Below are 22,205 nucleotides of genomic sequence, written 5' to 3'. Positions count from 1 at the left end.
CTGTCCGTCCAGGCGTGCATGCGTGTTTGTATACATACATATGCACACGAAATACTCGTGTACACTGGAGCACCAAACTAGGCAGGGGGATAATGGGAGAGTCGGCTGGTGGTGAGCATGCTCGCACCGGGAACAGATCCACCCTCTGTTATTCCTCTGAATAAATATAAATCACGATCAGAAACCCAAACAGAAGCATCCCTCTTGAATTCCTGCTGGAAACACGGAATAAATTCAGCCCGCAGACACAGAATCTAATCAGCAGCTGCTTTCTGAATCCAGAGCCAACCCATGCCCTGCTTGTCTTTTCCACTAGGAGTCCAGACCTTTTTTTTTTTTTTAAAGGGGTTTTAACCTTTTAAAGATACAGTACACCAATTATCACTTGAATAGCAAGGCTGGGAGTACTGGAAGAAGCCAGTGCCGGGCCTATAGCCACACGGGGCAGAATTGCAGCAGTGACAATGTTCATTGATTGACACCCTTTCATAAATCTACACACGTGGATAATACATTTACATGGTGGGAGAAACATGCAAATACAGGACGATGAGCTTCCCAATGATGAGTAGCATTGCACATGAACATTTCTAAACATTCGTGCTCAAGGGGTCAGACCCTCAGCAGACTTGTCAACACACAGGTCACCCCTCTGGGGTCCCTTATTGCTGATAAAGGGCCGGAAATCTTGTCATGTGACTGAAGGCAGTGATACCCCCCTGTGCTCCCCCCAGGGCCTAACCACAGGGCATGCTGCCCTGTCTTGCCCTGTGGTCTCAGGGAACTGGAAGGTGTCCCCACCCCCAAGGATGGTTCTAGCCCCATTTTTGAGCCACCTTGAGACTCAGGCACAGATCCTGTTCTAGTTTCCCTCTGCTTCAACCAGAGATCGAAACCACCACCTAGCCTTTAGTGTCTGACCATTCTCATTTGGCTCCTCAAAAAAAGTTTAGCAAGGTTTCATTGCTGTTCTGTTTTGAACTTTTTTGGAGTTTCGAACAAAGTTGATCATGAAGGTTAAACAACAGGGCGGAGGGATAAACCACCTCTAGCCTGAAACGTCCTTGGTAACTACTTCAGCCATGCAGGTGGCGTCTATTCGAGTTTTTTTCTACCTTTTAAAGAGGTACCACTGAGAAAATACAAAAAGGAACTTGACTCCTGTTGGAAAGAAAGACAAATGTCTTTCACCCAAGAGCCCCAGAGCTTCATCCTGGCACTGCTGGTTCTCCCCTTGTTCCTTGCGCCATCAGCAGGGTCCCCTCCATCACAGTGTCCCTAGGGCCACTCCAGGACAGAGCCCTCCCGCTCTAGCCCCAGCTCTCATTCCCTCTCCTGGTCCTGCCCGACAGACCTCTGAAACCAATGCCTGGTTCTCTCTTACCTGGCCCTGTCTGCCTCACCCTCCCAGCCAAAACCACTCCCCCACCTCTCTTCTCTTTACAGAAAATTACCATATTTCGTGTGTCACCGCCCTAGCTGGCTGAGTCTGTCACTGATTGGTTGGGCACTGGCAGCCGGAAATATCACCAGCCACACAGCATGGAGCTGGCTCTCCCGTGGTCACCCCGGACCTGAGCTTAGGAGGCTTGGTGACAAGGCACAGACCTACCACAGGGAGTCTGTCACTCTTCTCACAGCCTCTCTTCTACTCAAGCCTGGGGGAGGGGACTTCCGGGAGGAGGCAGGTGTGTCTGCCACTGTGGTACTGGAGGAAGAGGAGACACAGGTTGAGAAGAAAGATGTCTCTATCTCTGTTGAAAGACCTAGAGAAGTGTTCCTGACAAAAGCATCCTTTCTTCACATTAAAAAGCAAAACCAGGAAGTCTGGAGAAAACAAGATTTTTATTTTCTGCCTCTCATTTCCCTGTAACACCACAGTACCGAGGAAAAGTCATAATATGGCTAAGTTGTCAGGAATCCAGAAGGTCTGGGCCTACTCCCTCTCTCTTTTAAGGGCACAGCTCTCAACTGCCCCCCCCCCGGGGGGGGGACTATTAACTTCGCCTTAGTGCACTGAAGCCCACAACCCTGTCTTGTAGTGACCCACAGGAGCCTTGTCCCCCGCAGATTTATTGCAACTCAGCACCTCACTTGTACTTCATTCTGATCTCTGACAATGCTAAGCCCTGTCTCTCTGGCTTTTTGGATAGAAGTTGTTTCTCAAACTCTGGTTGTTAGGCTGCAAGAAGGACCTTTGTAGGCAGAAGGTGACTAGGTCATGTGGTCCAGTCACTCCAGGGCGGAAGCACCAGATCCTTCCCCTAATTCCACACATGGGTTACTGTTTTGGTGAATGATAAAGGAGCTCCTACATGGTCTGCTCTTCACTCTTCCCCCAAAGAGCCACCCAAATGTCAGTGGTCCTACTGGGAACCAAAGGATTGTGTCATCAAGATGTAAGTGTTGTAAAGAGTACAAGGAAGACTCAGACTCACAAGGAAAGGAGCAGGAAGGTTGTCGCAGATCCTGCACCGACCTTGAAGAAGTCAGTGCACAGGATCCCAGAAAAGGGTCCTAGAAAGCTCAGGCTCAAAAGATGGAGACCAGAGGAGGATAATGGGTATGAAGAGACACAGGCAAATCCAGGTCATAGGGGTCAGGGCCAATTCACTAAAGACAAAATGGCTGGACATGGAAAATTTTCACAGCTTCTATGGAAAGCGGGAGGCTTGTTTCTAATGTAAGTAGGAACTAGAGGTGAGAGGGAGCAGGGCAGCAGCTCCCTTGGGGGTGCCACTAAAAGCAGTACACACACACACACACACACACACACACACACAAGAATGCACACACTCACAGGAAGGGGAAGAGACTTCAGTAACCACATAAAGCAAAGAGTATGAGACAAAGGGCTGGGAATATCCAACAGAGGTCCTGAAGGAACAGCAGCACCAAGGAGAAGCAGAAACACGGAAGCAAAGGGCCATTCCTTTGAGCTGAAGACTGGGGTACAGATTACAAGGCATGCTGGAAGCAGAGTCATTGAGCAAGCACACACATTCACTGACGCAGAACCCCAAGAACCAAGAGACACAACTACAGGCATACTCATAGGGGAGGAGGACCCGCTGCTTAGAAGGGACTAAAATCAGAATGACTTCCTATTCCCCTGTCTAAAACGGGGCTCAGAGACACATCTGTGCTTATAGGCCACTCAAGGGAATGTAGTGCAACCTCATTAGCTGTCAGACCAGTGTGTCCCTCTATGTGATAACAAAATAGAGACATGACATCACTGGCACACCCCTTATTAAGAAAAGTTTCTGGACATAACTTAAGATTCTCTGCTAAGCAAGGGGAAAATAGGCCAGGAAAATGAACTCACACAAGAAGAGGGTGTTATGTAAGAAAATGTGATGTGGAGTGAAGCCAGGTAAAATATAAGATTGAGAACAGAATTGATAGCATGGTTATAACATTTAATTATTAAACATTTTGAAAGATGAGAGTCAAATGATTAAATATGCAGTATTCCCCTAAACTGCAGCATCACCTACCAATTTAATTTACCCATAAAGAGAGAGAGAGAGAGAGAGAGAGAGAGAGAGAGAGAGAGAGAGAGAGAGATTCCAATTCACATAGTTTTGATAGAGTATTTGGTTATAATCTGTTCTCTTTTCTTATTGGTTATTATTACTATTCTCTTACAGTGTCTATTCTACCTTCCTACCTACTAACCACCATCTATTTGTTTTTAAAATACAGGTGTCTGGAATTAAATTTCTATATTTAAAAAAGCGAGAAAGTCTCCACAGAAATGCATAAGCCAAATCAAAACAATAATAGTAGTAGTAATAGTAATAAACAAGACTGAAAGGACCATTTTGTCAAGTAGACAATCCCAGAATGCCTCTTCTTCCAAATACCATGTTAAAGTGATAATAAGGACTGGGGGTTTTTTGGTGGTGTTGTTGGATGGATGTTTGTTTAGAGATGGTATCTAGCTCTGTAGCCCAGGCTAGCCTGGAGCTTCAGTTCCTCCCTCCTCAGCATTCTGAGTGCTGATTACAGTGTGCATAACTGCACCCCACACAGTTGAAACACCCAATGAGAAAGAAAACAGTAGAAGGGCCATTGCCAGAAAAATAGAGAAGGGATAAGAAGAAACATGTTTGCCAGTTAGAAATACATAACACTTCAGTGTTACAGTAACCAAAAGAGCCTCACACTGCAGAGCCTGCAAAACAGCCTGGTGGAATTGAAAGTAGTCGAGAAACAATCTGACTATAGTGTGTCATGTGAAGGTAAGAAATGAAGGCTGAATTTTAAATCCGTGGAACAAAGAAATCATTATTCAGTAACATAATAATAGTATTTGACTATGGCTAGTTGACAATAATTACTTCCTCTAACCCATGCCTTATTTAAAGTCTGTTGTTTTCAGAAAAAGAGACCTCAGAGAATAGATAGTATAGTTTGTCATTAAGCCATTCAATGCCATAAAGTTATTTTCTAATAGTGTAAAGAGAAAGATGAGGTCATCCAGTCTATGCAAAATACCATTGGGATAGGCTAAACAATGCCCCCACAGATATGTACTACCTAATGCCTGGAAAATGAATGTTACCTTACATGCAAACGATGTGAATAAATTAATGACCTGGATATAGGGAGGTTATTCTAAACAAACTGGGTTGGGGGAGCTCTGCATGGAATCACAGGATCTTTTGTAAGAGACAGGAAGAGGGCTGAAGAGAGTCATGGGATTAAGGAGGTCAAGATCAGAGGGATGCAGCCAGAAGCCAGGACAAGTCAGAGCCATCAGAAGTAGGAAGAAGCAAGGAATGGATTTCCCCCTGAAGCTTCTAGAGGAATTTTGTCCCTGCCCATGTCAACACCTTGATCACCACCAAGAAATGGACTGAAGACTTCGGACCTCCAAACTATGAGCAGATGAATGTGTCATTCAAAGGCATCAAATTGATGGTACTTCTTTCTCAGTCACATGAGATTAAGAAAATCACCACAGAGAGAAATGCCAAGATACCCATGGATTCCAATAAGTGTTCCCACCAGGAGCGTTACTCTGTACCTGGCACTGCTCCAGGATTTACATATCCGTCATTTAACTTGAACACAAGGGGGCAGTTTGAGAGGCTGTTGCTAAGGCTTCTAAGAGCATACCTAGGTGAGCTCTGTGACCATGAGCTATGGCTTTCTCATCTGTCAAGTAGAGGTGTTGTGGCTTGAATGGGAAATGTGCCCTCCAGACTCATGCTTTGAACACTCGTCCCCAGTTTGAAGTGCCACGGAGGAAAGGGTATTAGAGAAGCCTTTAGGAGGTATTAGAGAGCCTTTAGGAGGCAGGGCCTAGCTGGCTGAAGTAGGTCACTAGATAGGGAACCTCTGAAAGCCTGGTCCCTAGTTCTGCCCACATTCTGCTTCCTGGTCTGCCATGATGGGAGGGGTCTCTGCCACAGGTAGCCCTGCTACCACAAATCCCACCGTGCCTTCTCTGCTGTGAAAGACTGTGTTCCTCCAAACCATAAGCAAGAAGAAATCTTTCATCTATTAAGTTGTATCTGCCAGGAATTTTGGTCATAAATATAAATATAAAACTAAGTCATATGAGACATAATGGTACATCTACCTATTGGGGCTGTGAGGAATAAAATGAAGCAGCTACATAACATGTGTGATTATAGGGTTCACAAGTGATAAGCAACAACTAGAAAGCCCTTACATATACAGCACTGTGGTCTGCCTTCTAGAACTTTCTATTATCAATTCTCCTTCTTCTCTTTTGATATGAACAAAATAGGAGTCACTCCTAATACCCCAAATATCCTTCAACTATTTGAGAAGGTTGATAAGTCCTCAGGAATCTGAGCTGGTCCACGCTAAAATGCCTCTTTTGGAACTCACCTGGAATTCTCCCTACACTCATCAGCTCCCTGGAATAGTCTCCTACATTTTAGATGTAACCACAGATGACCGCCATGCTTATACTAAACAGAGATACACAAACTACAGCCCTTGGAGCAGCCTAATTTGTACAATCCACACACTAAGAATGGATTTGACATTCTTGAAGGGTTGTGAAAACACAAACACAGGAAAGAATTTGTAACAAATACCCTATGTGGCCTGTAAAATCTAAAATGTTTGCTATTTTGTCCTTTTCTGAAAGAACTTGCTATCTCCTGTTTTAGAGGATTCTGTACTTCTCTCAGTACAATATACTGTTGCTCAAGTCTTTCTGATAGAAAGATTACACTGATGTGCATGTTGACTTTAGTTCAAGCATGTTAAAGTTCCATCAGTAGCCATTCTCCCCTTCCTATCTTACTAATACAGCTACTCAACCAGAACTACATTTCCCAACATCCCTGTAGGTGTGGCCCAAAGACAGGTTTTAGCTTTGAGTTGCAAGCTTGTATAAACTGTGTGATTTCCTGGTCTGCTCTTGAAGGGAAAGATCACCCTCTCTCCTCCCATTCTCTTTCCTATTGGCTGGAGTGCAGGCCTGGAAGCCATGTGGATCAGGCTGACCAAACAAGACAAGGTCCTGGGTCTGTGGTGCTGGCATTTTACCCTGTCCTGGTTATTCTCAATCTCCAAGAAGGAAAGTAATTTTTAGTTCATTAAAGTTCTTTCAAATCTTTGTGACATCAACTGCATCTGGGGACTCAAGCAATACAATTATATCACTCTTCTACCTACCTATTGATCAATAGATCTGTTTGTTTATTTGTAATTGCTGCTACTGCCACACATTTTTCTGGTCTCTACTCACATATTTACTTTCCAGGTCCTCACAACATGACCTTACATTATTTAGCCTTCTTACATTTTATACTATAAGAATAACCCCATCATTTTGCCCTGGCATCTGGGACCTAATTCTGTTGCCCAAAGTGGCTTCTATCCTTTGATAGCATTCTTCAAAGGGCAGTTCAGGTGCAGAACTCAGACTAGACACAGAGCTCAGCAGAAGGGTTGATCAATATTAAGTACAATGCAGTGGAGAGGACTGCTGTGCTAGTAGGTGGAAGTAGGAAGTAACAGATCAAACCAAGAGCCAAATGAAGGAGGAGGAAGAGAGAACTTGATATGACCCAGTTTCCACACTGGGAGCCACCCCATTGCTAGCTCGTTTATTAAATATTTTGTTCATTCAATTGCTTTAAGTTGCATATTTTTAGGTTTTTTTGGAGGGGACATGTACATATGAGTGCATGCAGGTGTGCATTTGTACAAGTGTGTGTGTGTGTGTGTGTGTGTGCAGGTGTGTGCAGGTGTGTGCAGGTGTGTGCAGGTGTGTGTGGAGGCCAAAGGACAACCTTGGGTGTCATTCATCAGGCACTGTCCACCTGTTTTATGGTCTCAAACTCACTGAGTAGGCTAAGTCCAGCAAGCCCAAAGGATTCACCTGTCTCCTTCCCTCCAGCTTGCTGCAATTAAAAGGCTCATTGGAACCCATCCTCCAGTGTGGACTGAAAAACCACATCCAGGCCTTCAGTGCCAAATTAGGACTGCTGAGGCATCCAGCCTTACGGCCTGAGCCTCCCGCAGTTCTCAGTCCCACCAGCAGGGAGGCTGACATTGCCTCTAGCCCTTATCATGTACCAGTCTAGGGTGTCTTCTTTGGTATCACATATTCATCCATAGGTTCTGTTCCTCCAGAGAACCTTGGCTAATACAGATTGCACACTGAAAACCCTGTGGAGTGTTAGGGGGAAGCAGATACTTTCAAGTTTCTACAGGAGGATCCTGGGATCTCATTCAAATTCCATGAACAATTCTGACGATCCCAGTGAAGAGCCAGCACAGGCTTCAGCTTCAGAAATCCACAGCCCCTTATAAAACATCACTAAGTCCAATATCAACCAGACAGATGTGACTCACATCATGGATTCACCATACCACAAGCATAGCCTGAATAAGCACAGCTGGACACAGAACAAGAAAAGGAACTAAAGGCACAAAGTCTGGGTCTTTCTAGTACACCAAATCAGAGGTAGAAATTTTGCTCAGCAAGTAACTTATAGGGTCTAACCTTGCTTTTTCTTTCAAATAAGATTATCCTTTGCCATGCTAATCCTGAGTTCAATATAAGGAAGCTTCCCCCATCTAGTAGACCCCACTTTGGGCATCTCACACACAGCAGTCATGCTCCCCAGTCACTCTCTGGGACAGATGTAAAGGCAAATGCTAGGTTATGGCTACAGAGGACTCTACAGCATTGCAGGAGCAAAGTGTGAAATTTCAGCCATACTGAAACAACATCAACAAAGCTGTAACAAGAAAAGGTCATGAATAAACACTGCAAATTTCATGTAACTTCTCATGGGGGGTCAAAACCTAGCATGCTTTTAGGGGCCAAGCAAATGACAGGAACACATGAAGCATCTCCATATAAGCAAAGCCTGTATATACAGAAAGTTCTGTCAGCTAAGAAGGATGGAATTGGTTGATGGAAGACTAGCCTGCATAGCTGTTTCCAATGATCAGCCAATACAACAAAGAGGGCGGCGGTCATCTCTCAATTGGGAAGATAAAGTAAGCTTTTAAAAATTTGCTTATATAAGCCGGGCGTTGGTGGCGCACGCCTTTAATCCCAGCACTCGGGAGGCAGAGCCAGGCGGATCTCTGTGAGTTCGAGGCCAGCCTGGGCTACCAAGTGAGTTCTGGGAAAGGCGCAAAGCTACACAGAGAAACCCTGTCTCGAAAAACCAAAAAAAAAAAAAAAAATAAATAAATAAATAAAAAAAAAATTTGCTTATATAAACACATTGTTTTGTTGTTTTTCAAGACAGGGTTTCTCTGTGCGACAGTCCTGGCTGTCCTGGATCTCACTTTGTAGACCCAGATGGCCTCAAATTCACAGAGATCTGTCTGTCTCTGCCTCCCAAGTGCTGGGATTAAAAGCATATGCCACCACCGCCCAGCTCATACTTGATTCTTAAAGCAATTTTTAAGAGAGAAATGGAGAAATCAGATGTCTCCAGATGGATTAGGGTTGATGACTTGATCACAGTAATTCTCAAACTGCAGTCCTAAGAGCACAGAGGCACAGGAGTGCCAGGGAACCTGCAAAGACATTCCTCAGCAGATCCCATTGACACTTTGAAGCTCTCCACAGCCTCCCAAAAGACACAGCGGCCTTTGCCTCTTTCTCCGGGGCCTATTTCATCAAAAGTTTACCCCCTCTCTTTCAGCTTTCATATCAAAATCATTTTAAACTCACACAAGATTTAGACAGAGAATCCTATATACCCTTTCCCCAGATTTCCTTATTGTTAGCATCTTATGTAACCACAGCAACAATAATCAAAATCAAGAAAATAATGTTGGCACACCACCACTGACTGAATGAGAGATTTTTCTCTAATGTTTCCATATGTGGAAATATTTTACAAATATGTGTACAAAACAAAAATGCATTACAGCTAATGTCCTTTTCTATCCCAGGCTTCAGTGGGGGATGTGATGTTGCTCTGAGATGTTGCCTCTCCTCCATGTCCTCTGATCTGCCTTGACACTCAGTCTTCCCTTTACTCTCACACTTCTGACCCTTGGGAACAGCCTTGCCTGGGTATTGTGGATTGTCCCTCAGTTGGACTTTTCTGGTATTTTCTCACGATTAAATTGTGCTTAGGAATCTGGGGCAGGAATAGTATAAAAGTGCTGTGTCCCTTAGCCGGGCGGTGGTGGCGCACGCCTTTAATCCCAGCACTCGGGAGGCAGAGCCAGGCGGATCTCTGTGAGTTCGAGGCCAGCCTGGGCTACCAAGTGAGCTCCAGGAAAGGCGCAAAGCTACACAGAGAAACCCTGTCTCGAAAAACCAAAAAAAAAAAAAAAAAAAAAGTGCTGTGTCCCATAAAAAATAAAATAGGATGGCTCCTTTTCAAAATAAAAGTATTTTGAGTCAGCTTAGATCAAATTGCAGAGAAACAGAAAACAAGAAAACACCTGCTAGCAGTCTAACCACTCTCCAAACCCTGTTCATCTAACTATCCCACCAGAATAGTTAAACTGGAAGTGTAGAAGAGATTCCTAACAGCCAAGCTTGCCCTCTGACCTGCAGACATGTCAAGGGCGTGCCCCTGATAAGCTTTAAAACAAACATGGAGGGATAAACCTCTTGTAGCTTTTGTTGAAAGACAAAGTAAATGACATAGGGAAAGACACACTAGGGATGAAGGATGACATGTAAGACTGTACCCTCCAATTTCCTCAGCCCATGGGGAGAGGGAAGGAGTGACTTGGGTTGATGTTCTCAGTGCTCAGTCAGTATACCTGCCATTCTAGGCCAATGCCCAGCTTTGCAAGGCGGTAGAAAAAACGGCCCCACTTCTGCTACTCTGAGCTGCCAGTGCTCTTAGTATGAAGTGATGACCCATGTTTCCCACACTTAGTATATCAATATGCCATCACCATATCAGTTTGTCTTATTACTGGTCAGGCCAACCTTAGTAGCATCTGCCAGGTGACTCATTTTCTCTGTGTGATTGATAATTATCAGGGAATCTCAAATATCTTGAGATTATTCACCCAGTAATTTTGGCATCTGTGAGGTGAGCTGTCTGCAGTAAATACAGCCACAGCAGCATCCTGAAGGTGATTTCCTCTCTCCCTCATTCCTGAATCATCCTTTCCTCCCATAAAGGAACAAGTCCATTCAACACTAATTTAATCACAACAGATTCATGAACACATACTTTGTTCTTTGGGTTACAACCTAACACATACTTATTTAGTTCTAATTCAAATTGTTCCCATCTGGGCCATGGACAGTTCCTTCAAATTAGTTCCTGTACTCAACATGTCCCCATTGGTGGCAGTTAGCACTGCCTTACTTACTTTCTGGTACAATGAGATAATCAGGACCTTCCTGTGTCTTCTGTACCCAGTTTGGAGTGATAACTTGAATGTTATAGTTAGAATTGTAGCTAAGTATTTGGTTTTGAGGTGTTATTATAAAGGCATCTAAGTTTCAAAAACCAAATGTTAGCCTGATGGTGGTGGCACACACCTTTAATCCCAGCACTTGGAAGGCAGAGACAGGTGGATCTCTGTGAGTTCAAGGCCAGCCTGGTCTACAGAGCTAGTTCCAGGACAGCCTGGGCTACCCAGAAAAACACTTTCTCAAAAAACAAAAACAAATCAAAAACCAAATGTTTATTTTTAATATAAAGAAATATGACTGTGGAGAAATATGACTGGAAAGATGGCTCAGTAGTTAAGAGCACCAGCTACTCTTCCAGAGGACCTAGGTTTGATTCCCAGCACCCACATGGCAGCTCACAACCATCTGTAACTCCAGTTCCAGGGAATTCAACACCATCTTCTGGCCTCCAAGGGCACTGCATACACATGATGCACTGATACACATATAGGCAAAACACCCATATACATAAAATGAAAGATTTTTAAAGAAATATAATCTGTCACCCTACCAAACTCACTTATGGGTCCATGATGTCTATTCTCTGAAGTTAAGGTCTGTCTTATGGCTCAGAACACAGCATTTTTGGGTGCATGCTGCATGTGTACTTCAGAAGGTTGTGTTGTTGGATGAAATGTTCTATAAACAACTAGATCAAGTTGACTGAAGTGACTCAGGTCATCTCTAATTTTAGTGATTTTACTCCTATTTGTTCAGTCATCTACTCGGAAAGGAGCACTGACATTTTTAATTATGACTCTGAAATTATATATTTCACTTTTTATTCTGCACTTTTGCATTCTGTATTTTGAAAGTTTGTTGTTATGTCTCTTTGGAGAAAAGATTTATTTATAGTAATTTAATGTGTATCTTTATCCCTTATAATAACTCTTGTTTTAAAGGTCTGTTTTGTCTGGTATTAATAAAAATACTTCATTTTGCATAGCAATCATTTTTTATATCCAATAGTTTTTAACTACCTGTTTTTATATTTAAAGTGGGTTTATAAAGACAGGATAGTTTTAAATATTTCTTTTTTTGTTAAATCCAATCTGACAATCTCAAACTTTCAACTGAGGTATTTAGGCCATTCACATTTAATATGATTATGTCATGAATGAATTAAAATATATTATCTTACTAGTTGTCCTTTTTTCTTCTTTGTTTTCTCCCTTGCCCCTTCCTTCTTTTTCTGAGTTCTTTCATTACTGTCCTTTGGAAAAAAAGGGAAGGAAATACTCTGTGTTCTTCTTCCACTCTTGTTGTAGACAAGTACTGTATCACTGAGTCTTTAAGCTGTGTTCCTCTTAGTGAACCTGTTTCTCTTCTGGGTTAATTCTGAATTCAAAATGAACCCCTCCCCCTTCTCTGGGAGTAAAGACTTTCCTCCTATTCCTTTACCTCACATGTAATTCACCAATAGCCTAAGAACACTGCTGTTCCCCTTCCACACATATCACATACACCAAGATTGTGTTTCCGGGGGAAACACAGGAACAGTGTTCAGATGGAACTTCCTTGTCATTTTTACAGAAGCTTGTTTCCCTGCCCCAGACATTCACTACAGGAGAGACTTTCTGTAGTCTCTCCAACTGCTTCTGTGAATTTGTAGCCAGGTTCCTATAAAATATCTGTAAGAAGGTGTGGGTCTCCCTTTATTCATAATCAGTATGCCATCACTCAGATCCCACCTACTCAACTACTCTAGGTGAATTCTTGCAGGCACCTGGTTGACTTCAATCCCAAGGTGATAGTGTCCCTGTCCCATTTCTTCTGCAGATGTCTATCTCCTCCTGAACATCCTGCTAGTTGCCCACAACCTCAGTATATCAGTGAGCTCAAGAAAATCTGAGGATGTGCTATTCATCAAGCTGTGTGTGTGTGTGTGTGTGTGTGTGTGTGTGTGTGTGTGTGTGTGTGTGTGTTGTGAGTTTGAAGGCAATGCTCCTTTCAGCTCTACATAATTTGGGTACAAACCAGAACCTACATAGGTATTTCTGCATCTTTCTCAGTAGCAAACAGGAGAAGATATAGCAGTTGGTCAGTGCAATTATCTTCCTCTTGGAAAGTTCCTTAAAGGGCTTTAGGAATAACAGATGCTTCAGAATTGTTCTTGAGAAATGGACGGTATGAAGAAAAATCCATAGCAGTTAAGTTAAACATAAATAGTGACTTTCTAGTAAAAGCCAGAATCTGTGTAAGCTCTGACTCAGCTATAATCCAGGACATCATGATTCAGCTGTAATCCAGGATTATCATGACTCAGCTGTAATCCAGGACAGTCATGACTCAGCTGTAATCCAGGACAGTAGCCTCACTGAAAGCACTTACCAGTCTACAACTGCCTGGCAGAGAATGTGACACTACAAGTAAGCACTGTAGGTAGCAAACAATAAGACAACTTTAGAGGAGTTCTAGTCATTGAAATCAATTTCTGATTTTTTTCATTCATGTCAGTACTTTGTGGTAAATGTGATGAATGAGTCAAGATTAGGCCAATATCAGGCTGAGTATAGTTATTTATTTTATTATTTATTGTCCTTTTCCAAAGATAAGCATTGACATTAACCATTAACTAGTCTATGTATCATAATTAATAAGAATGGTGATAAAATAGTTAGTGGTCACTTAGGCCACTGTAGTTTAGCTAACTAAAAACTTTCCACTTTATCCTCCCCATAACTCAGTGAGAGAAATGGACTCTAGGAAGTTTAAAGTGTCTCAGTTAGACACCATGACCAAAATCAAGTTGGGGAGGAAAAAGTTTATTTGGCTTATACTTCTACATTTTAGTCCATTATTGAAGGAAATCAGGACAGAAACTCAAACAGGGCAGAAATCTGAAGGCAGGAGCTGATGCAGAAGCCATAGAGGGGTGCTGCTTACTGGCTTGCTCCTCATGGCTTGTTCAGCCTTTATCATAGAATCCAGGACTCCAGCCCAGGAATGGAATTACCCACAATGGGCTGGGCCTTCCCCCATCAATCACTAATTAAGAAAATACCTCAGAGCCAGATCTTATGGAGACATTTTCTCAATTGAGGTTCCCTCCTTTCAGATGACTCATTTGTGTCACGTTTACATAAAACTAGCCAGTACAAGAAGTTTTTCCAAGGCACAGAGTTAGTCGATACCAGAGCCAGAATCCAATCCCAAGTCAGATTCCAAAGGCCTGACTTAGAAGTTCTGAGCCACACATTCCAAAATGCTGTCAAGATTTCCTGTGGCCCACTGAGTACTTTCCTATCATTTACAATGCTGGAAAAGTCCACCCTTGATTAAGAACACAAAAGCACCATAAATGCCTTATTGGCTGAGAAGAATTGTCCAACCAGAAAAACACTAGATTTCAGATGGCAACAAGTGACTGCTTGTTGAGTAATCTTGACGACTAACATTTATGAGATAGATTTCAAAAGAAGAATTACTATCCTCTATTTTTCTGAATATGTCCTTCCTCCACCTCTTCCAAATGTATATGTATATATGTATGTATACATATGTGTGTGTTTGTGCATAAAAACATTCTCTTCTTTCCTACAAAACTGCATTATGTTGTCATTTAGTAATTTTAGTAATTTATCTATTCTTTCTGAACTCTTTCTCTCTCTCATTTTTTTCAACCACAACTAACTCTTTATTCTTAAGAGTTCTCTATAACCTAGCTACCCAAAATACGACATTGACACTCTAAGGTTGTGTTGTACACCTGTGGTATAGCAACCACATAGAAATGAGTTTTAAGATAATAATGCCAATATTCACTGCTAAATCTTCATATAGGAGAGGCTGAGTTATACTCAAGCATATTTTGCCCCCCTAAACAAACCTGGGTAAAGATAGAAGATTTTTATGGGAAAGATGTAACAAGCACTGATGACCAGCATCAGAACAAAGAAAAACACTGCAAAGAGAAGCCATTGATCTAGGTAGATTCTGAGTGAAGACAAATGCAAACCCTAGTCTAAACTTTGAAACAGAGAACCATAATAGGCAACCCCACCTTAATGACTGAATTAGAACACAAAGCAATAACTAGCACTGCTTGGCCTTCTGCAAGCCAAGACACATAGAAAAGAAATCTACTTAGGTGATAATGGGGGAAAGCAGAGGCAGTTGATCCCTGAGGGGCTTCTGTCACCCCAGGTGTTAATGCACCTGATCTATGTGCATTAACAAATACTTATTTTATTTAGTCATATACCACCCATCTTCCCTGAGAGATAGAGACAGAGTAATTCATTCCCACACACCTGTACTTGACTGAACATACAAGGGAGTTCTGTTACCAGGTGGAAAGATCTGCCTAACCTGTATTAGCAAGTACCAGTTAAACAACACGTCAAAGTGCAGAGATTGTTTGTTCCACCAAAAATGGGACATCTATATCATCCTCCCCACAAAGCTTAGGGAACAAGTCTGGGAAGGAAGACAGAACAGAAAGACTATGGAGCTAGAGAGAGGGAGGATGGGGTGAACCTGACTTCTGGACATGACAGAAGAGCTGCATGTATGAACTCACAGCAGCAGTGGTTGCCTGCATAAGACATGTACAAGATCAAGATGGTCAACATCAAGCATGGACTGCGGAGGGGCTCATGAGTGCCCATTCCCAGCTGAGAAGCTATTGACACTTGATGGCTGCTGGAATAGGAAAAAAATCTGTTTTCTTCAGGAGTTGTGCTCCCTGGTATATAGACTATGCTCCAGTGGGTGGTATCACACCCGTGTATATATGTGCAGTACAAATTGGACTTGGTGGGTTATAAAAAAGAGAAGATATGAAGTAGGGGAGGATGGTAGGGGAGGGGAGGATCTGGGAGGAGTTAGGGGGAGAGGGAATGAATATCATCAAATTACACTGTATATATGCATGATATGATATTAACATGGAATTAATATAAATATATTTTTAAATAAATAAAAATTACAGGACCTAAGATTTTGATCTGTTCAAAGTAAGAGCCAATAGCTCCATGAAGCTACTCAGCAGTTAAAATGACACAGATATAAAGACATGCTAGATTTCAAACACATGCTGTGAAAAAATGAGTGTAAATATTCCCCTAGTAATTTTGCATCAACTACATATTGAAGTTAGGAGACAGGAGGCTTATATTACACCTCTATCAGATGATGCTGGTCCAAGACATTTGAACTTTGATGAAGCCAAGCCTGGTGGAATCATTGCCAGGGACCTTTGAGCTATGTGCATTAACAAATATTTATTTTATTTAGTCAAAGTCTGTTTGGCTTTCTAACAGGTTTAGCTGCATCCTAATAGATATAAACATAGAACCATACTGTCCTTCCAAGATACTTCTTTTTATTGATCAACTGACTAAGAGCCTTTATTCATGCAAACACTTTAATAGTAATATGCCCAGATCTGCACAAAGTAATCCACACATGAGCAAATCAACCATTGTTGCTCTGTGAATGCCACTGAACATGTCCAGGGTGTGGCATATGCTTTCTTTCCAGGCTTCCCTGCCAACACTCTTACCTCAGCCTCTGCATGTGCCTCACCTTCTGTCTGGTACATTCCGTCCTCTCTTTTCACTTGCCTGACTCCCTCTCATTATTCAGGTCACAAGTTAACTGTCACCTCTTCAGAGCTCAATTCCCTGACCCATGATTCTTGCCTTTCATCCCACTTTGCCTTCTCTGTGGTATGGAGTTAGCTACGTGGTAATTTCTTTAGTAGGCTGTTTAATACCCTTCCCCTACTACACTATACACCAAATTCACACAGGAGTCATGCATATGAGTTTCTCCATTTTAGCCCCAGAACCTGGTGCAGTATCAAACATTTAGTAGTTGTTCAACAAACATCTGCCATCAGTGATTGCAAAGAGTGCCGAAGAAGGAGGAGAGTGAAAAGAAGGTGAAGTGATGTGGTGCAGGACCCAGATAATTCAGTGTAAACAAGCCCCCTGGTGACCATTGATGGACTCTATGGCAAACCAGAAAGGAAATAAGGATGAGGGCAGGTCGGACTCTCGGGGGCTCCTCAGACTTCCCTAGATATAAATAAAAATGATTAGAGATGCAAACGGTGAAAGCTGCTGCTCAAAAGCATCCCTGAACTCTTCACAGTAAAAATTTTATTGATGGTTTTGTGCGCTGTTAGTGTCAACTTGGTTCTCAGGCTTATTTTACAGCCTGAGTAAAAACGTGGGAGGGCTGAGGTCCGCTCTAGAGGCTCTCATCTCATTCTGCCCAAGGGCAATTTCACTCATGCCAATATCTTAGTATAAGTACTACAATATTTTACTGGACACTGGGACAATTTGGAGGAAAGAAGGTCTACTAATATATAATAATAACAAGAGATATAAGCCAGGCTGTCTTAGGCAAGCCAATGTATCTGTTACCCTAGTATTAGATCCTTCTACTACTTATGTGCTTTATGATAAAGTGCATAAAAAATGAGACATGAGCTCAATTCATGAGCTAGAACATTATCCTTGAAGCCCTCTGGGGGCTCTCTCTGGTTTCATTTCATTTTTAAAGGATGCCAGTACTGCATCTGTGGTCTCCAGGAATGTGAGCTTAGAGAAATTTAGAGACAAAAGATGATGGTGCTGTCCATGGTGAAGGTACTGAGGAGCCTGGGAGGGGATAAAGCCACCACCTCTCTGAGAATCAGCAGTTACCCCATTCTCCCTCCTCTCTTTCTTCTCTGGCTGGGAGGGCCAGGAAGTCAACCTCTAGAGGAAATCAGGTACAGAGCCCTACTATCCTGTCACTTCCCTTTTCTAGTGGATGATTTTCACACAAGGTTGTGGGAAGGCAGATCCTCACAGAAGCAAAGATAGACTGGAAAGGCAAGCACAAGATCAAAGAAATGGAAACCTTTGAGCACTGTAGAAGAACTTGTTTAGAGTTGAAAGGATCTCAGAAGTAAAATGAAGGCCAGCCCTGTTTTAGAGCTGAAAAAGGCATAGGACTTGTCTGAAGTCATTTGGCTAAATACATGTCTACAGCTTTCAAATCATAATTTTGCCTCATTATTCACTTATCATTATTGACACACTTTCAGAGATCCTTGTATGTATACATTCATTTATATGTTTGCTTACTTCTTTTTAAAAATACGTTTCACCTATGAAAAACAGATTCACACACCTTGCTGACAAGAACACAAAGTGCCACAGGCCCTGTGGAATGCTTTTTTCTTTGTTAAAATACAAAATATAGATTGGAATGAATGCTGCCTTCACCCTCTGACTCTGTGATGGGTAAAATGACATGTGTACGAGGCTGCTCATGTATGCTCAGCTGATGATACACTGAAGGAAGCAAATGAATGACAAACAGCCCCAAGTGCCAACCCCCATGGACAGGTTGAATAAATGCTGATACATGCAGAGTCCAGTACCCACACAGATACAGAAAGAGTGGAAAAGAGCTTGTGTGTCCTGACATGAGGGATGTGAGTGAAAAGGGTGGGATGCAGAGTGTGCATCATGCACTAGCTTTGATTTTAAAAAGGAAGGTGAACACATACACATATCTACTTGTATTTTCAAAAAAGAATGAAAATGAGACAAAATCCAACAAAAAGGAGCTATCTACAGAAGAGAGAACATGATAGGGAGGGACTTAGCATGGCAACTAGATCTGTCTGAATATACCAAATTTTGTTGTTTTATCATTGAAAGCATGTAAATGCATTATGAAGTTAAAACTGAAATTTAATAGTAAAGAAAGTAATCTATCTATACCAAAGCGATGTGAAATCTTGAGGTGTTTACCACCACCTCCCTACTGGATCCTCCCCAGTCTGGATTCAAGGCTCTCCAACCTGCCCCAGACAGACATGCAACCTTAATTCCAGACACCCCTCCCGCATCCACTCACACATGAGCTATTAATATCATCTGGTACCAATTTGTTTCTCCAGTTAGGCTATGAATCTTTAAGATGGATATTCCTCTGATATGTTTTGGAAACCTATTCTGCTTAACCTCTCGGGTTACCAGAACAACATCAGGTAATAATTTTTTTTTTTTTGGTTTTTCGAGACAGGGTTTATCTGTGTAGCTTTGTGCCTTTCCTGGAGCTCACTCTAGCCCAGGCTGGCCTTGAACTCACAGAGATCCACCTGGCTCTGCCTTCCAAGTGCTGGGATTAAAGGCATGCACCACCACCACCCGGCAATAATTCTGAACTAAAGGTTATGGAATAGAAATTTAATATTTATCCTGAAGAATTTAAGGAAGCTAAAGTTCTTGGCTAATATAAATATCTGACTTTAAAATGCTCTTGTAAGGTGTTGGGGATTGAATCCAAGGTCTTTTGCATGCTTGCAAAGTGTTGCGGATTGAACCCAAGGTTTTTTGCATGCTAACCAAGCACTCTACCACTGATCTACATTCTCAGAATTAAAAGTGTAACTTTCTGGTTATTAAAAAAAAAAGACAAAGCAAAGCAATCCAATGCCCATGAATAGAAGGTGAATGGATGGAAGAATAGATGACCTCTAAATACAGTGGGCTATCATTAGCCTGACAGAGGAATGACATTCTGATATATAACACAGGCACTCTGTTAAGTGAAACAAGTCAGTCATAATAGAACACATACCATATTATCCCATCTCCAGCAGGGGCAGAGAGTAGTCAAATCATAGAAACAGAAAGTTGAATGGTGGTTGAGGGATGGAAGAACATAAAGAGTTATTAGTAAATAGCTACCAAGTTTCAGTTTTGCAAAGTAAAAATGGTTCTGGAGATGGATGCTGATAGACTGGTTATAATAAGCTTAAATTGTTAACTTGACACAACCTAGAATCACCTAGGGAAAGAGACTTAATGAGGGATTGTCTACATTGGGTTGGCCTGTGGACATATCTTAATGTATGGATTGTCTTAACTAAGCTAATTGATGTGGGAAGACCTAGCCCACTATGAATGGCACCATTCTCCAGGCAGGGCGTCATGGATTGTATAAGAGTAGAGAAATGCAGCTGAGCATAAGCAAACGAGCAAGTGGGGCATGTTTGCATTCATTCTCCCTCTGCTCTTGACTGTGAGGATGATATGACCAGCTGTCTCCAGCTCCTGCTGCTTGAGAAGAAGCTGTGACTTCTCTGCAGTGATGGACTGTTGCCTGAAACTGTGGGCTTAAATAAACCCCCTTCCTCTATATTATGTTTGGTCAAGATGTTTTATCACAGCAACAGAAGCAAAACTCAAACACTACTCAATATGAATGTATTCAATATTATTGAGTTATACACTTAGAAATGGTTGAAAGAATCAATTTGTATCGTGTATATTTTACCACTAAAAAAAATAAACAAGGAAAGCCAGCTATTTGAGAACACCTTCTATGGCTGACTCCTTTTATTGGTGCAGCTGATTTAACCAAGGCTGACCTCGCCTAAGGGTCATTAATATCACCTGGAGGAGAGACTTGGCTGTTTGCCTAACACATGATACCCCACTCTCCCTTACCCAAGAATATCTGCAGCATAAGCCTTCTGTCCTGGGACTTCCTTGCACCCTGGGATTTGGAGAACCAAGAGTTAGACACAAATTAACTGAAAAGGTCTTCCTATGATTCTGCTGTGTGGTGTTGATCCATAGTGTTTGCAAGTATGTTTCTGAGTACAATTCTCTGTCCTGTCAGGTCTTTCCCTCCATTTCAAGGAGTGGGGAAGATATTCACTGTGAGCTACAAAAAATTGGAAATCAATCTTCCCCAAGACCCAGCTATAGCACTCTTGGGCATATACCCAAGGAATGCTCAATCATACCACAAGGGCGCTTGCTCAGCTATGTTCATATCAGTGTTGTTTGTAATAGCCAGAACCTGGAGACAACCTAGATGCCCTTCAACTGAAGAATGAATAAATAAAATGTGGTACATATACACAATGGAGTACTACTCAGCAGAGAAAAATGACATCATGAGGTTTGCAGGCAAATGGATGGATCTAGAAAAAAAATCATCCTGAGTAGGTAACTCAGACTCAGAAAGACAAACATGGTATGTATTCACTCATAGAAGGATACTAGATGTAAAATTAAGATGACTAGACTGCTACTCACAACTCTAGGGAGGATACCTAGAAAACAGGACCCTAAGAAATACACAGGAATCGCCCAATGACATAGAAATGGATGAGATCTACATGAACAACTTGGACATGAGTGGGGGTAATGAAGGACAAGGTTCGAGGGAAAGAGAGCTTAGGGGAGCAGGAGATCCCAGCTGGATCAAGAACAGAGAGGGAGAACAAGGAATAAGAGACCATGATAAACAAAGACCACATGAGAATAGGAAGAAGCAAAGTGCTAGAGAGGTCCCCAGAAATCCACAAAGATACCTCCACAATAGACTACTGGCAATGGTTGAGAGAAAGCCTGAACTGACCTACTCTGGTGATAGGATGGCCAAACACCCTAACTGTTGTGCTAGAAATCTCATCCAATGACTGAGGGAACCAGATGCAAAGATCCACTGCCAGGCCCCAGGTGGAACTCCAGGAGTCCAATTGGCGAGAAAGAGGAGGGTTTGTATGAGCAAGAATCCTTGAGACCAAGATTGGAAAAAATACAGGGACAAATAGCCAAACTAATGGAAATACATGAACTATGAACCAATAGCTGAGGAGCACCCAACTGGATCAGGCCCTCTGGATAAATGAGACAGCTGATTAGCTTGAACTGTTTGGGAGGCACCCAGGCAGTGGGACCAGGACCAGTCCTTAGTGCATGAGCTGGCTGTTTGGAACCTGGGGTTTATGCAGGGACACTTCGCTCAGCCTGGGGGGAGGGGATTGGACCTGCCTGGACTGAATCTACCAGGTTGAGCTGAATCCCCCAGGGGAGTCTTTGCCCTGGAGGAGATGGGAATGGGGGTTGGGTTGGGGGGAAGGGGGGCAGGAGCGGGGAGGACAGGGGAATCTGTGGCTGATATGTAAAATTAAATTAAATTATAAAATAAAATTTTTTAAAAAGGAAAAGAAGCCGGGCGGTGGTGGCGCACGCCTTTAATCCCAGCACTCGGGAGGCAGAGGTAGGCGGATCTCTGTGAGTTCGAGGCCAGCCTGGGCTACCAAGTGAGTCCCAGGAAAGGCGCAAAGCTACACAGAGAAACCCTGTCTCGAAAAACCAAAAAAAATAAATAAATAAATAAATAAAAAGGAAAAGAAATTCCTTAGGAAATTCCTCCCTTTGACTCAGTTTTGATTCTGTCCTTTGTACCCTAGTAATGTGTGCTAGAAATAAGAGGAATTTGTAAGAGGAGGGGAGAATGTGGGATGCTCTACACTTTCAGGCCAAATGTTGTAAACCTA

General features: G+C 42.4%; 1 protein-coding gene across 6 annotated transcripts in view; it reads right to left on the bottom strand.

Moving 5' to 3' along the window:
* Hivep3 (HIVEP zinc finger 3) overlaps window positions 1-22,205 on the bottom strand; it is a 432,983-nt gene that overhangs the window by 335,170 nt on the left and 75,608 nt on the right. The window lies entirely within an intron of this gene.

This window comes from Peromyscus maniculatus, chromosome 2 (genome assembly GCF_049852395.1).
Source record: "Peromyscus maniculatus bairdii isolate BWxNUB_F1_BW_parent chromosome 2, HU_Pman_BW_mat_3.1, whole genome shotgun sequence".
NCBI lineage: Eukaryota > Metazoa > Chordata > Mammalia > Rodentia > Cricetidae > Peromyscus > Peromyscus maniculatus.
This window is presented reverse-complemented; position numbering and strand designations above follow the sequence as displayed.